This window comes from Cydia pomonella, chromosome 13 (assembly GCF_033807575.1).
Source record: "Cydia pomonella isolate Wapato2018A chromosome 13, ilCydPomo1, whole genome shotgun sequence".
Classification (NCBI taxonomy): domain Eukaryota; kingdom Metazoa; phylum Arthropoda; class Insecta; order Lepidoptera; family Tortricidae; genus Cydia; species Cydia pomonella.
Genome location: NC_084715.1, coordinates 9,588,391 through 9,603,038, shown reverse-complemented (window position 1 = coordinate 9,603,038; position 14,648 = coordinate 9,588,391). Strand labels below are relative to the sequence as shown.

Sequence of the window (14,648 nt, the reverse complement as noted above, 5' to 3'; positions counted from 1 at the left end):
TTCCGAGCTGGTGTGGTAATAAAATATTTACCGCAAACTCTGTTATATGGTTGTGTGTTTCGTGTCATTTTATATTTCGCGCACGTGTTTTATTTGCATTTAGCTGCTTAATTGAAAAGTAGAAAGTGACTTTAATTGAATACAAGCCATACAATTATCCACGATGTTGTGTTAACCGCCCAGCATGTTTAATTTGTTTTTAATTCTAAAAATCGTGTACTACTTCCTCATTATAAAAAGATATCACATTATAAGTGAGCGCGCAATTTTACCGCCATTTTATTGCACGGAGCTATAACTACAGGTTCGTAGATAAATAATATCTTGAATCCTAATTGAAAACATTTAAATCTTATAAGCATACAATGATCATAAGTACATACAGTGATATAATCAAGCTTTTCAATCTCTTACCTAACTTAGGCCACTCAGCTTTGTAAAATATTATTTGTATATTACTTCTATATATCTTAACATTATAGTAGATGACCAAGGGATGAAATGGTGACTTTCACTTCAATTAAACACTACTTTTCATTTCGAATACGAGGAAAGTAAAATACGTGTGTATAAACTTTTATAGTATTTCTTAAGGACCCACTTTCAAATAAAAATTGAGTACGTGAGTTATGGAACGGGGAGTTAAATTATAGAATGGGAATTGTAGAACAGTTCCATTTAATATCAAATTTTAAATGCTTATCTTATACCTTTAAACGAGCAATTCTTGTATATATATATATTTCCGGGATCTCGGAAACGGCTCTAACGATTTTGCTGAAATTTGGTATATGGGGGTTTTTGGGGGTAAACAATCGATCTAGATTAGTCTTATGTTTGGGAAAACGCGTGTTTTCGAGTTTTCATGCGTTATTCTTTCGACGCAGAATATGGTCGCTAATTTCGTGTAGCCGGCCACTGTCCGTCTGGTCCAGCGGGTTAAGACGCAGAAGGTTAAGGCTAGAAACGAGTGTTACGGGTTCGAATCTCGCCCGGTGACTGACTTTTGTTTTTTTTTATATGTTCAAGTTTATATATAATTTTTTAATTTTTATTGTTTTTAGACAAGTTTAAAAAAATGTAGTTAATGTTTGAGATAACAATATATACTCCTCAAAAGAAAATAAGGGCCACTGAGTTTTTTGGCTGTATTAAAACATACTTACTTATTTTATGTGATATATTTTTGTACAAAAAAAATGGCATTCTTTTTTTACAATTTAAGTGGATTTCTATCCGAGCTTTGCTCGGTCGCCCAGGTACTAGTAATATAAATGAAAAAAATGTACTGGGAAAGTAAAATGCTTTAGTGCAGAAACGTATCATTTTCTGCACACTTTTTAGAACAACAACTACCCATTTTCACAGCATGAGAAATGAAAATGCATTTTACTTTCCAGGTGATGATGGTTCGCGGAGCGCTTGTCATGGTCGCCTTGGTGCTGTTGATTGGCATCACTGTAGTACAGGTGCGCTCATTTTACACATCTGCAAACTATTCATGCATAAACACCATTAAATTCTACTGTATTATAAACAAAACATCTTTGAAAGTGTAGTTATGTACCGTGGACCTAGAATACTAAGGACGTAGTTTCGCTTAAACACAACTAGGATTCAATCATCCACCAATTTCCTAGTATATTCCTAGTATTTACGCGTAACACACACACATTGACAGTTATCTCTATGTCCTCATCCACCAACCTGCCGCCAGTCAAATTGAGACGTCAGTGCATTAATTGTACGAAGAAAAAAAAATACGCCGGCATGCGTGGTCAAATGTTCCAAAAATTATACCGATCGAAATAAAAAAAGGAGACAGGATACATTTTCATTGATAAGTTAATCAATTACCACGTTACCTAAAGTGGAGGGTGCTCTCACTTTTTTGCCATACTAAATTGAACCTTATCACCGAGCTGGAAGGGTGTTCGTACCAAATTATAGAAAATGTACTTAATCCGCCTAGATCGTGACACGCACACATTGAAACCGTCCGCAATTGCAGTGTCACAGTTGATCATCAGTGGCGCTGGCGCGGCCTCTGTCAAATTGTTCAGAGGAACGGTATGAACGGTGTGGTTGTTAGAGGAATAGTATGTACGAGGTTTGCTACAAAATTGTTAGAATGTTATTCATACCATATGCTGGGGATATAGTATATGTATGTATTGATATAAGTACCTACATGATCATCATTACTAGATTTGGCCTACTTAATGTCCTGGTTTGAATTCCTTTTTTTTCTGCAGTGTGTCGATAACGAAGACGAAGACTATCGGTAAGTATAAATAACCAAGACGAATATGGCATAATTCTTTACTTCACCATTTTTTCATTAATATTAAACCGGGTATGTGTGGCTGGGCTTCACATTGGGGCTGCTTACACATTGATTAGGTACGCAGTGGCTAACGTGAGCGAATAACTCGCGATGCGATGCGGCGCGGCGCGGCGTGGCGCGGCGGCCCAACGAGTTAAATTTGTTAAATATCAAACAATGGCGCCATCTTACCGGTCATCGGCTAAAGGTTGTGGCGCCATCGCTCGACACGATGCTACCATACCTGTGGCCTTTGATCTATGAGATGGCGCCACTTTATTATATTTAACAAATTTAACACATATCAGTGAAATAATAAGGATAAAAGTCAAATGGCGTTCTAAAAGTTTTAATCATGTGTCGAAAGATGGCAGTAAATTTACTGTGGGGACAAAGTTTTCTTTGACAATCCACCTCTATTTCAAATTATCTTTGGTTAAGGGTTCCACAGACCTTGCAATAAATCGGACGTGGTTTTCGATCCTTTGCCAACTAAGTATAGGTGCGTTCAATTGATCTATCTTTTTGGCGAACCGCGAGTTCTAAGTTCAGAGCGAACTACTAGTTAATAAGTTAACGCGTAAATAAATGAAGTGGAATCATTCGACTTACACCTAGAGTCAGACCAAGACAAGTCTGCAGCGATTTTGATAGCTCATGGAGTGCGAGTGATATTTCTACGTCATAATTTCATAGAAGTTTGATGTTTAAAATAACACTTGCACTGCGTGTGCTATCAAAATCGCTGCAGACTTGTCTTGGTCTGAATCTACCTATTTCAGCTATTAAATGTGCAGAAAAGCCTAGAAAATGTTTAAATTCTTGGTTTTAAACGTTGGTTTAGTAATACCTATGTAATGTACATATTTGGTTCACAGCAAATACATATCGCATGGTGCTGATGACATCATCATGAAACCCAGGTTGGTAACTTCTTTTTTTTTGATTGATTGAATTTATATATATACAGATTAGTCCCATTTTTGTCAAAATTCAGTTCTGATGATGGGATCTATGAGGAATCGAGGCAACTCTTCAAATGTGAAAGGCATACGTACAGTGATTTCTGTACTGCGTACATTTAAAAAAGTGACATTTGATGAAGTGGAACTTTTCATCAGAATGCAACTTTTTAACGACGCATAGTTCCCGCTTGGCTATTTTTCGTCTTCGTTATGTTTGTTAGGCAAATTAGGTTTTGAAGACACATTTTTGTCAAGTTCGAGATCTGATGGTAGAATCTATGAGGAATCGAGGAAACTCCTCAAATGTTAAAGGCATACATATAGTGATTTTGTATTGTCTTTAACATATCAAGCATTTACTCTTTAAAAAGTGACATTTTATAAAGTGGAACTGCTGATGATGATGAGAATGGAAATCTTCAACGACGCATAGTTCACGTTTGGCGATTTGACCTCTTCGCTGTGTTTGCTAAGCAAATTAGATTTTGAAGTTTTTTTTTATTTATTTCATTGTATAAAACCCAAAATCAACAATAATCTTACTTTTATTCATTGAAGTCGGTTTTTCTTTCTTAAAAATGATTTATTCTACTTTCATGAACTGGAATGAAAGTAGTGATAAAGATATCATGGTTATCCATTAAATGATAATTATTGATGCTTTAATAGCCTCGTTTAAATTGACTCAAGCATATTGCGTCTAACTATTTACAGTACACAGGCACATTATTTCCTATGATTATAAATTTTTGCCGTAGAGCTCAAAGAAAAATTCAAACACATTGATTCCCCAGTTACCTGTCAGGAAAAAGTCATCGGCATAATGCAAAGAAAAAACTGGGCATCATATTTCTGAGTAAGTCACACCTTTACGCTTCTCCTTGTGATAGTAACTGATGACTGAGGCCATAAAGTGCGCGGTTGTTATAAACGCAGCGTTAAACGGAATGCGTTTGCCGCACACCCATTTTGCATCAGATAATGACCGTAGGTATGTTGTTTTACGTGGTAAACGCAGCGGTAAGCGCATTCTCATTGACGCAGGCGTTCAACGCTGCATTTATCGCATAAAACATCCGCATGCTTAAAATATGTAAAGCTCAGTAAGATCATGGAAAGTACGAAAGACGTATTACTATGCCTTGCGGCTAGATTCGAACTGATACGTCAAACATTTGCTAAATATACGATATGAATTAGGTATGTCAGTGTCAAAAGTGACGTTTCTTCAAACAAAAACTTCACTGACACTGACATATCAGTAGGAAATTTTTGACTTATCTTAAAGTTCGGAACGTGCTTGCTGTTGGTTTAATTAATTCTCAAGCCGAAAGTGGACGACCGCCCCGAAACCGCGTTTCCTTACAAATGTAACAATCCGCATTTTCCTCTCTGGATATCAACATTATTGCAAATATTGTGACATAATTTGATGTACATATATTAACCACAGCTAGGTCCCTTCGTTTGATTTTTCTCGATTTGTTAATTATTATAAGAGTAAGAGTCAGACCAAGACAAGTCTGCAACGATTCTGATATTCTATCATGGTCGCATTTTTATCGCATCTCGCGATATCTGTCACGTTCTAACAAGTGATTAAGTACGAAAGTGACGCATGACGCGACAAGCGATAAAAAGCCAATCATGCTACCGCCCCTGATTATTTACAGATCATGGCACCCATTTCGATTTCTATTATTTTGTCGTTAAAGTTTCAAAATGTATATTCTTAATATATGTTGAACTTGGCTCATTTTTTTATTGACCGAGCGTTAGCAAAGGGCTCCGTTTCAGCTTGGCCAAAAATGCTTTAGTATGTTCAGTTCAGTTCAAATAAACTTTATTCATGTAGGCCTAGCAACAAGCACTTATAAATGGTAATACAGTATTACATAATATTATTATTTATTAGTATTTCTTTCCCATCACGGAACAATGGTGTTCCGGACCTTTGGGAGGCGTGCGCGGAGCCGAAGCCAACACGTAGAGGCCCTTTTGACACTTTAATGAAATGTATATTATTATTATTATTATCTTAAGCTAATTATCAGAGCAATTTATTGATGTAAATGTATATATTCCATATATAATACTAATTAATATAATTCATAGATCAAATTTAATACTAAGAATTTCACAAAATATCGTCAAACAAATAAATAAAAAAATTGTTTAAAAAAAAACTGGTTTAGAATGTTTCTAGAATAAATTATAAATGTCATACAAATAAAATAAAAAAAAACAACAAAGGAAGTACATACATTGGAATATCCATTTTATCATCATTATTCAAATATAGGAAATAATTAATTTCGAATCACAATGAATCCCACGTTGTTTTATCATTATTAGTTTCATTATCAGTTTTATGTCGGGATGTTCACCTCTACAGGTCGCAATTCTCAACCGATTGTAGTGAACATTTGTAAGCAGGTTCGAGGATTAAATAGTTTTTTGTCGATTTATTTTTCAATTTTAAAATGCAGTTTTATGTTACACACAGCCACTATTAGTATATAGTTTGGTCATTATTACATACTTGTACAAAAATGTATTGTATTTTTTACAGATTTCGACTGATAACATTGGAAAATAACTAATTAGAAAAGGTTTGTTCCACGAAACAATAGTATAGAACTTAGATCTGTGGGCCTAGCCAAGATGACAATCGTTTGCGCTACGACTGCCGTCGTGCTACGTGCATCGTGTGCTACGTGGCGTTAACGAATGCCATCTTGGCTACACGTACATTGTACAGTAGAATAAATTAAAACCACAAGGCTTTTTTAATTGTGTGTAATTTTCCTATTACTGTCGCGACATTATTGCTGTTTGGACATCGGCATTGTCACTGTCAATTGTCTAGATAAAATGAGTGACAGATTGAACGTTCGAATCGCGACAGTAATGTGCCGGCATACTTACGTTACTCATTGGTGCAGGCTATGGAAGGCAGAGGCAAGGAATAGAATCTCCATAGGCAGAACTGTTGCAAAAGTGTCCGCCTGTCAGTTATAAATAATAGTTCCAAACCTCTCCAGAGTAGCGCTAGAGTAGCTAAGAACCTAGGCGTTATTGACGGAGTGAAGTGCGCTGTCGAAGATTAGATTTTTTTCTCAAGTATTCTAGGTATTGTAGCGCCACCTATTTATGGTTTGTTTGTCGGACATTTTTTGGTATATGGAGATTCTATTCCTTAACTCTACCTTCCATAGGTGCCGGCGAAGGTAATTGACAGTTACAACGCGGGTGTTCTATTATGGAGTGACATTAGTGAACATCATAGTCACAGCAGTTATGCGACGGCGAACGTGGCTCATTTTATCAAGCAAAGTGACAGATGAAGCGGTGGTATCAACGACTCCGCAACAATGCAGCATCTAAATGTCACCTATAGTCGATTTGACACTTGTCAACGAGAATAGCCATTGTGTCATAATACTGTATAAATAAAACAGCGGCTATAGCACGGTCGCGTTTTTATCACTTGTCACGTTCTAACAAGTATGTAAGTGCGAAAGTAACAGGCATAATGATAACAGCTTGTATTTTACTCTAGTAAACAAATTTATATTTTCAGATATTCATCACCACAGCAGATATTTCCTACTAACTGAAAATCTCATGTTATAATTCCTGCAATATAAATGTTTTCATGGATGTTCTTTGAGTTTTTATTTAAATTGAGATGTTTTAGTGAAACAGATAGGCGTCCCTTGACCAACTAGGATTTAGCATTAAACCAGGTGTAGAATTTATCCGTGTAATCATTAATAAAAAAGTTTTTTCAATTTACACTTTATTATGATCCGTAATAATTTCTTGAAAATTTAACGAGCAGCAATGTACTGCAAATATTACGAGATATAACATGACATAACATTACGAGATACAAGATAATACAAGCTTTTTTTGACAGTTACTTTAAAAAACTCGTATCTCATTACTTGTGCATTTCTTTATATTGCGGGCCGAATTATTTTGTATGGTTAATAATTTCATTGTATTTCTAAGCAAAATATATCTCAATATTACTTCTTAGGTCCTATGCTAACCACCATTTAAATTCGCCCGTATTGAATTTACACACTGTATAAGTACTTACTTATGTAACTATACATATTATCAAACGCGTCTAGAATGAAATTGACGACATATGCCAATTATTGAGTAATTAGGCTTACGTAGTCTTCGTATTTAAGTCCTTTCGTCTATTGGTACCCACCCACCAACCAATGTCCGCGGCTTATGTACCTGTTACATAAATTACTATTGACGACCGGTCTGGCCTAGTAGGTAGTGACTCTGACTATGAAGCCGATGGTCCTGGATTTGAATCCCGGTACGGACTTTTCTTTGTGTGATGAGCGCAGATATTTGTTCCTGAGTCATGGTTGTTTTCTATGTATTTAAGTATTCTTTGTGAACATAACTAGAAGTTTAAGTATTTATATATTAAATATATCGTTGTCTGAGTACCCACAACACAAGCCTTCTTGAGCTTACCGTGGGGCTTAGTCAATTTGCGTAAAATGACCTATAATATTTATTAATTAAATACACTCAAGGAAATCCAAAAGAACGCAAAGGGACACCGATTAGGAGGTCGATTCTGACAATGAGTCAAAGATTTTTATTAAATAGGTTACAGGTTACATAAATATTTCAGTATCAGTATGGCGTGCTTATTGGCATACACATTAAATAAAATACACACTCCTATCAATCTTATCATAGACAAACAATAATAGTTAAAACAGGGTTATATCATGCAGTAAACCTTAATTAGGTAATTAAAAAAATCTTTATATAATATGATATAATAGTGGTTACATTCTAATTAAACAATGTTGTTTTGGTTTAATTTAAACACGACGTTGACCATCGTCTTGGTGATTGTGGCGCGCATCTCCCTCACAACTTTCCATTCATTTCACATGCACCAATATCAGTGCGAGCGATCTTTAATGGTGCTCCCACATTGGCTGTTATAAAATGTTATATAACATCGTGAGACAGAGACATCATTATAAATTACTATCAGTACTATCATGATGTCCCTGTGACAGACGTTGTATAACATTTTATAATAGTCAATGTGGGAGCACCATAAGGTCGTATCAAAATAAAATCAAACCCGAAACAAATTATTAAATCTGGATCGGACTCCAGGTACCTTTTAAATTACGAATTTTATTTCAGTAAGTTACTCCTTGGTGTCCTATTAGGTAATAAGGAAAATTTATGTACGCTATGATTTCGTATATCTTTGTAACCTTTTACTAGTAGGTAGGTAAATGGTGGAGAGAAAAAAATTAAACTAGATATTTCTAATTAATTGTGTAAATCTACAAACTATGACTGTATGAGTGGTATATGGGGAATAGGTATCGATTGATGACGTTTACTTTAAATAAAGTTACAAATTCCATTCAAAAGGAATGCGGTTTAAAGTATTCATAATAAGGTATACGTCACCATTATTCTTACATACCATACCATGCTCTTTATTGCACACCTCACATAGTTTACAATAAATGCAAAGAAACATAAACAAAAACAATTGGATAGAAGTAACAACATGCAGTCTTATCGCTTAAGGGCCTACTAAAGCCGCGAATACCGGTTCGTAAGCCACGCCCGCTAGCTTCCTCACTCCCCGCTAGCACGCACACATGGAAGCGCTCCGCGGAGTCCGCGGCGCACGTGTAGGTGAAAGCTCCATCTAGCGTTACAAAAGTTAACTACGATTATACGTGGTCGGCCAGAAACTTAATTCTTAGAAAATAAAAAAGATGGCGTTATTACTTGCTACTAGAAAATAAAAAAATATATTGTTGTAAATTGTAATAAATCTGAGACTACAATATAGCCAATTTTTATTGTTGATTTTTGGAAGATGTTAATAGTATAGTTAATTGTAAGTATAACACTACCTATCTTTTTAAATTCGGTATCTTACATTGTTAGTTATCATATTTTATTTAGTAATATATTGTTGAGGCAGGAAATACAGGGTGCCGTTTTCCGACGACCAATTTTTCGGATGATAGTGAATCACAGTTGTCAGTGGGAACTACCTACATATAAAAAAAGAAAAAAGTAAGTAATATGGTAACAACGAAAACTACCAAAAAAAAGTGAAGTAAGTATTTTTATTACGCTGAAATATGTAATATTCAACTAATAACTTTTAAACAATTACTCAAACAATCAGGGTGATTCTTAAATTGTGTCCAGAAAAATATTTTTTCATAAAAGCTTTTTATTTTTCACATATTGTTACGTATAAAAAGCATTTTTTGATGCATATGGTCAAGCTTAATACCCTCAGGAAAGGTAAATAAAATGAGTACATAATCACGGTTGTCACAAAGTGTCCCTCAGTCGTGATGTTTCAGCATTTTGGCGGCCAACTCCACTATTTTGAATTATACAATATTTTTAATATAGCCTAAGTATAACTACGACACATCGAATGACAGCTCATACGTTGAAATTCGTCAAACTAGCGCTGTAGAGCGTGACAAAGAACCGGATACACATCATACATCCACATACACGCGGAAACCATTTTTCTGCTTTGGCAGTTGGGCAATAATAACAAATGAACGTATCTAATAAAATCCATTTCTAAAGAGTGACTATGCCTCTAAATTAATCAAACGAATTGAGAATGTCACGACCACGTGTCTATATGTCACGAACATGGATTCAAAAGTCCGTGGTGGGGACAGAATTTTGAGGCCACTGTCGTGACAATTTGAAACATGTTCGGTATTACCTAAAAATTACCTTTGACTTTGCAAATATTAAATAATTAGCTCAATCTCGAATGTAGTAGGTATATCTTATGTTACAAACAATAACGTGAAATGAGTACTGACTTTTAAAACTCAAACACGGCGGTGACGCGTTAAGGTTGACCTTTGTTTTTTCTTTAATTAACACAAATAAATAATTTTCGACAACACTTCTCCCTTCAGCCATTTGCAAATATGACACCAACACAGTATTGCTGTTCTAAAAAAATAGCGTTAAAAAGGCTGCCAGACGTAAAGGTAACTTTCTACCGAGTACTGCATGTTTATGTTACCACGCGCGGCGGTGACACGAAAACTGATCTCGTATGTTATTAAATTTTTTATAAAGTCGTTATATATCCATACAATTTTTAAACCGTATTGTGGAATAGGTGTAAGTGTTAACATTTGATATAAAATTCTTCCAAAATCACTTTCAAAGAAAAATAAGATATCATAAAATCCGAGGAAGTCACACTACACGTTTCGTGACATTTCGAACTTCTTAATATGTTTCTAATAAATGCTCTTAGGATATTAGGTTGACATAAAATACTAAGTATATTGATATTCAGTTAACTTATTTTCTTAAAAATATATGCTGTTCTTACTGTTTTTTTTATTATTTTGTTTGTTATTTTGACTGTTTTTAATTTAAGTTAATTTGTATTGTATTTTCGTTTGTTTGTGATGTAATTATGGGTCTTTCACCTGAAATAAACGATTTCATAATATCGTTCCCCTGGCTTTGGTTCACTGTGATTTTCATTCCCGTGTGTTTTGATATAAAATGTATTCTTCATGGGCATGTACAATGTTAAATCATATGTCAAGTAAATGATTATTTACTTTCATGGATTAAGTAAAATTATCGTAATCATAACAGTTGATCAAAGACATACTTATTTCTTTTCCCCTGGTTCTCATTCCATCCCTTTGGACTGGGGTTTCAACTAAAATCAACGCTTGGCACTTCGTTCTATAGATCTTAAAAATAACATTAAGTTGCTAAGAGCGTTCTATGATTCAGTGTATTATTTTGGAACTAATTGTTCCGAAATTCATTGTCATTATGTCATTCCTTGTCATTCCCTTATCGGTTTTTTTCATTCCCTCGTCGCTTTTAGATTGATGGGCTTATATTGAAATTATATTTAATAATCTGATTTCAAAGAACGACCCTTCAATGCCCGCCATAAGCTAATTGGTTGGCTAATGGTTTCAAGATCATGGACAAATAAAGTATAGACTAACATTATCAACACAGAATCGCGTTCCTCTGAAATGAAAACTTTGATCGGGATATCCATAATTGCACAAAGCCGTCTATTAGGAACTACTTTAATTATCAGACAGTTAGACAAGAGGTTGAAGCAACTGTTAAATGGTGGTATCTACTATAGCAGTTGCCTAAACGTACAGGAGAGCGATTTTGTAAAGACATTGTTAGTAAGCGATTTTGCTAAGTATAAAACTTTAATCGTCTTTGTCAAGACTAAGATATATTAATAAGGTATAAAAGTAGAGCGGTATAATTTTAAAATCTGAAAAAAAAAAGAAATTAAAAACAGTTTAAGTTCTAAGATGTACATTATCAAAAACCATCCTGTATATGTTAACATTTATAGTATTTTTCAAACTCGATGGGTAGGGTGACAGGTGTTATCTCTATATAATTTTAACCTAAAAACGCCAAATCTCGCAAAATCGTATTGAAACAACAGCTGTCAGCATACCCATATAAAAAAAAACTATAGATAGCACCACACACGAGCTGAATTTTCTTTGAATGGCAATTTTAAGAAAAGGACGATTCGGTACGTTTTTCTTATTGCTCCTTGTCAAGTAAAATCAAACTGAAAAGCATACTTACTTTACTCTTTGCTGAAAAGTCATATTAGTCATTGACGTTTTGACAGTATCCTGTTAAATAAATTATGTGAATTTTGTTCTTAAGGCATGCGGATTACAAATCAGAGGTCGCTGGTTCAAACCCCGGCCCGTGCAAACGAGTTTTTTTTTTTCTAATAAATGTGTTGATTTTTTCGTTTTTTTATATAATAAGTAGGTATATTTGTTTTACATAAAGATTACCTAGGCTATACAAAAATTGGTATGAATAAAATAAAATTATTCGTGTCATTAAAATATGTTTTTTATACACATATTTAAAAGAATAACTTTATTTCTGTATAAGACAGACAAGATTTACTTTTACAATAAAATAGAAAATAAGGAATAAAGATATTATATAGGAACAAAAAAAGAAAACGAAAAGTTGCGATTAGATTGGTCTATAGATGTCTCGCATTTTTTCTTTGGTGTCTACACGACCACACAGCTACCGATACATTACAGAAGCTGTCGAAATTTCCTTACCCGTTGTAATTGTTCAAAGAGTATTAGACTTTGACGTAGCTAAGCAAACACGCACACATGCGTAACGTATAGGCCTGTAAAGATAGCTCCATTCGTAGTAGACCTCCGATTCCGTTACTAGTTAATAGAGCTACGACTCAACGTTTATTGGATATGTCGATTTTACGTAATTTGGAGCGCTGCGCGATTTGACATAGGTCTTACCTCTTTGAGGCACCACGGCCATCTAACATTACTGGCATAAAGGACGCATTTATGACTTTGACGCATGACAGAAAGAGAAACCGAACTGCGTAAAATGGGCGTTTTCTGTTGAATTCATAAAATCAAAAACGAGAATAAATCCGTTTGTATAAGATAATAAGTTAATATTTAGTTGAATGATGTTTAAGACGAGATGAAAACCTTTACTTTAAAGTGGATTATGCTGGATGAAGATGTGTTTTCTAGTTGCACTGAGGTAAACACTAAACATGTAGATGTAACTTTGGATTTATATTCTATCGAGAAAATTTTAAGCCTTTTTGTTTCGACTAGTATCATACCTCTTATCATATAGTCAAGATACATATATCCGAAAATCACGCCAGTTTGTTTCCGGGGCTAGCCCCTGCCACGCTTCAAAGATCCCGTTATTTTTCGATGCAGGGCCTTAAGAGCAATCTCTTCCAGACAACCTTAACATAATTAATATTGTACTGTTTGGATTCAAATATCAGAACAAAATAAGATAGTGCAGAATAAAAGGATGTTTAATTGGCAGGATTTAGTTGTTTATGGTTGCTTCGCTGCGGCGGTCGGTGCTATCTCGATCTGTAAGTAATTTAAATGTCAAATAACTAATAATAAACTTAATTTTTATATTCATATTATAATATATAGATCTTTAAAAGATCGATAACTAAACGACATGTCAAAATTGACGTTTATATCGATTCCGCTTTGATCCCAATAAGATCTATCTACGATATTTCTAACGTCAAAGTGGCCTTGGTTGCCTGATTCGAGCTGATTCAGTCAATTATACGACATACAAACGATGTCTAAATGAGAACTTATCTAAACCAGAACTTATTGTTATCGTATTTCATTCTTCGAATCGGGCCGTAACAATAAAACCACTAGCTGAAAATGACAATCTTGCTTTTTAATTATTACGAAATTACTGTCGTGAAATACAATATTAAACCAGTTCTTTCGGGCATTAAGGTGCAGTAGGTTCACAAACAGGATTTTTCATAATTGGATCGCTTTTGTGGCTGCCGTAAATAATATATGTAATATCATGTTTGAGGGATCGTATCAATAACTTTTCAATGTATAAAAAAATAATATTAAAACCATGACATCTGCGCTCCCGGGCACTCACGCTTACGCTTAGTGAGAGTGAGAGAAGAGCACGAACTTACTGCACCTTAAATAAATAATAGGTATTCTTTTAAGCCTATACTTAGTAAATTTTCAACGGTTCTCAATAGGGAGTTTAATGCCGTTAGAATGTTATTAGAAATTATCAATCGCAACGTAGCACGTAGGTATAGTTATAGTTACTTAGGTAAGTACGCAATACTAATCGGCGTGTAATATTTAAAATATTGCCTTTGTGTCTTAATATTACATTTACTCGTAATGATGAGACTTACCTATGTTGATGTCCTAGCCCGTCGACCTATCCTGTAAGCATAAATCAAACAAAAAATAAAAATTTGATTCATCTTTACGATTTTAATGCGATGCGATGCGATTTTAATACTATTTTTAAATACATTATTAATAGTAATATATGGTGAAACCTAAAACACGTTTCTAATTACGATCATGCTCGTTATTTAAAAAGTGCATTATTAAAGAATTAAATATAAAAATCAGGTGGGTATTGAATTGAACCATGATATAAGGATGGTAACTAACGTGGAACGAGACTTAACTGCTATACCGTCTTAAATATTTATTTTTATTTTAAATTAATAAAAATCACATTATATATAAATATACATATACGTAATTAAATTACCTCTTCTTGTAGAAGACCTCTGTGGAACAAATAAAAAGATTTTGAAAACACATTCGCCGCTGAACTACGCTCGTAGCGCTACGTCGTAGACGATAACCTGAGTTTCCCGGTATGTAGCAGAGATGCTTCGTAGAGGCAGAACGTGTCGTGATTAATAT

General features: G+C 34.4%; 1 long non-coding RNA gene across 1 annotated transcript; it reads left to right on the top strand.

The window, feature by feature from the left end:
* Nucleotides 1-206: 206 nt before the first annotated feature.
* Nucleotides 207-6,954, top strand: LOC133524146 (uncharacterized). The gene is made up of 7 exons (XR_009800332.1): nucleotides 207-304; nucleotides 1,401-1,469; nucleotides 2,256-2,284; nucleotides 3,205-3,249; nucleotides 4,086-4,147; nucleotides 5,864-5,903; nucleotides 6,875-6,954. It is a non-coding gene; the product is annotated as an uncharacterized LOC133524146 (long non-coding RNA).
* The last annotated feature ends 7,694 nt before the right edge of the window (nucleotides 6,955-14,648 follow it).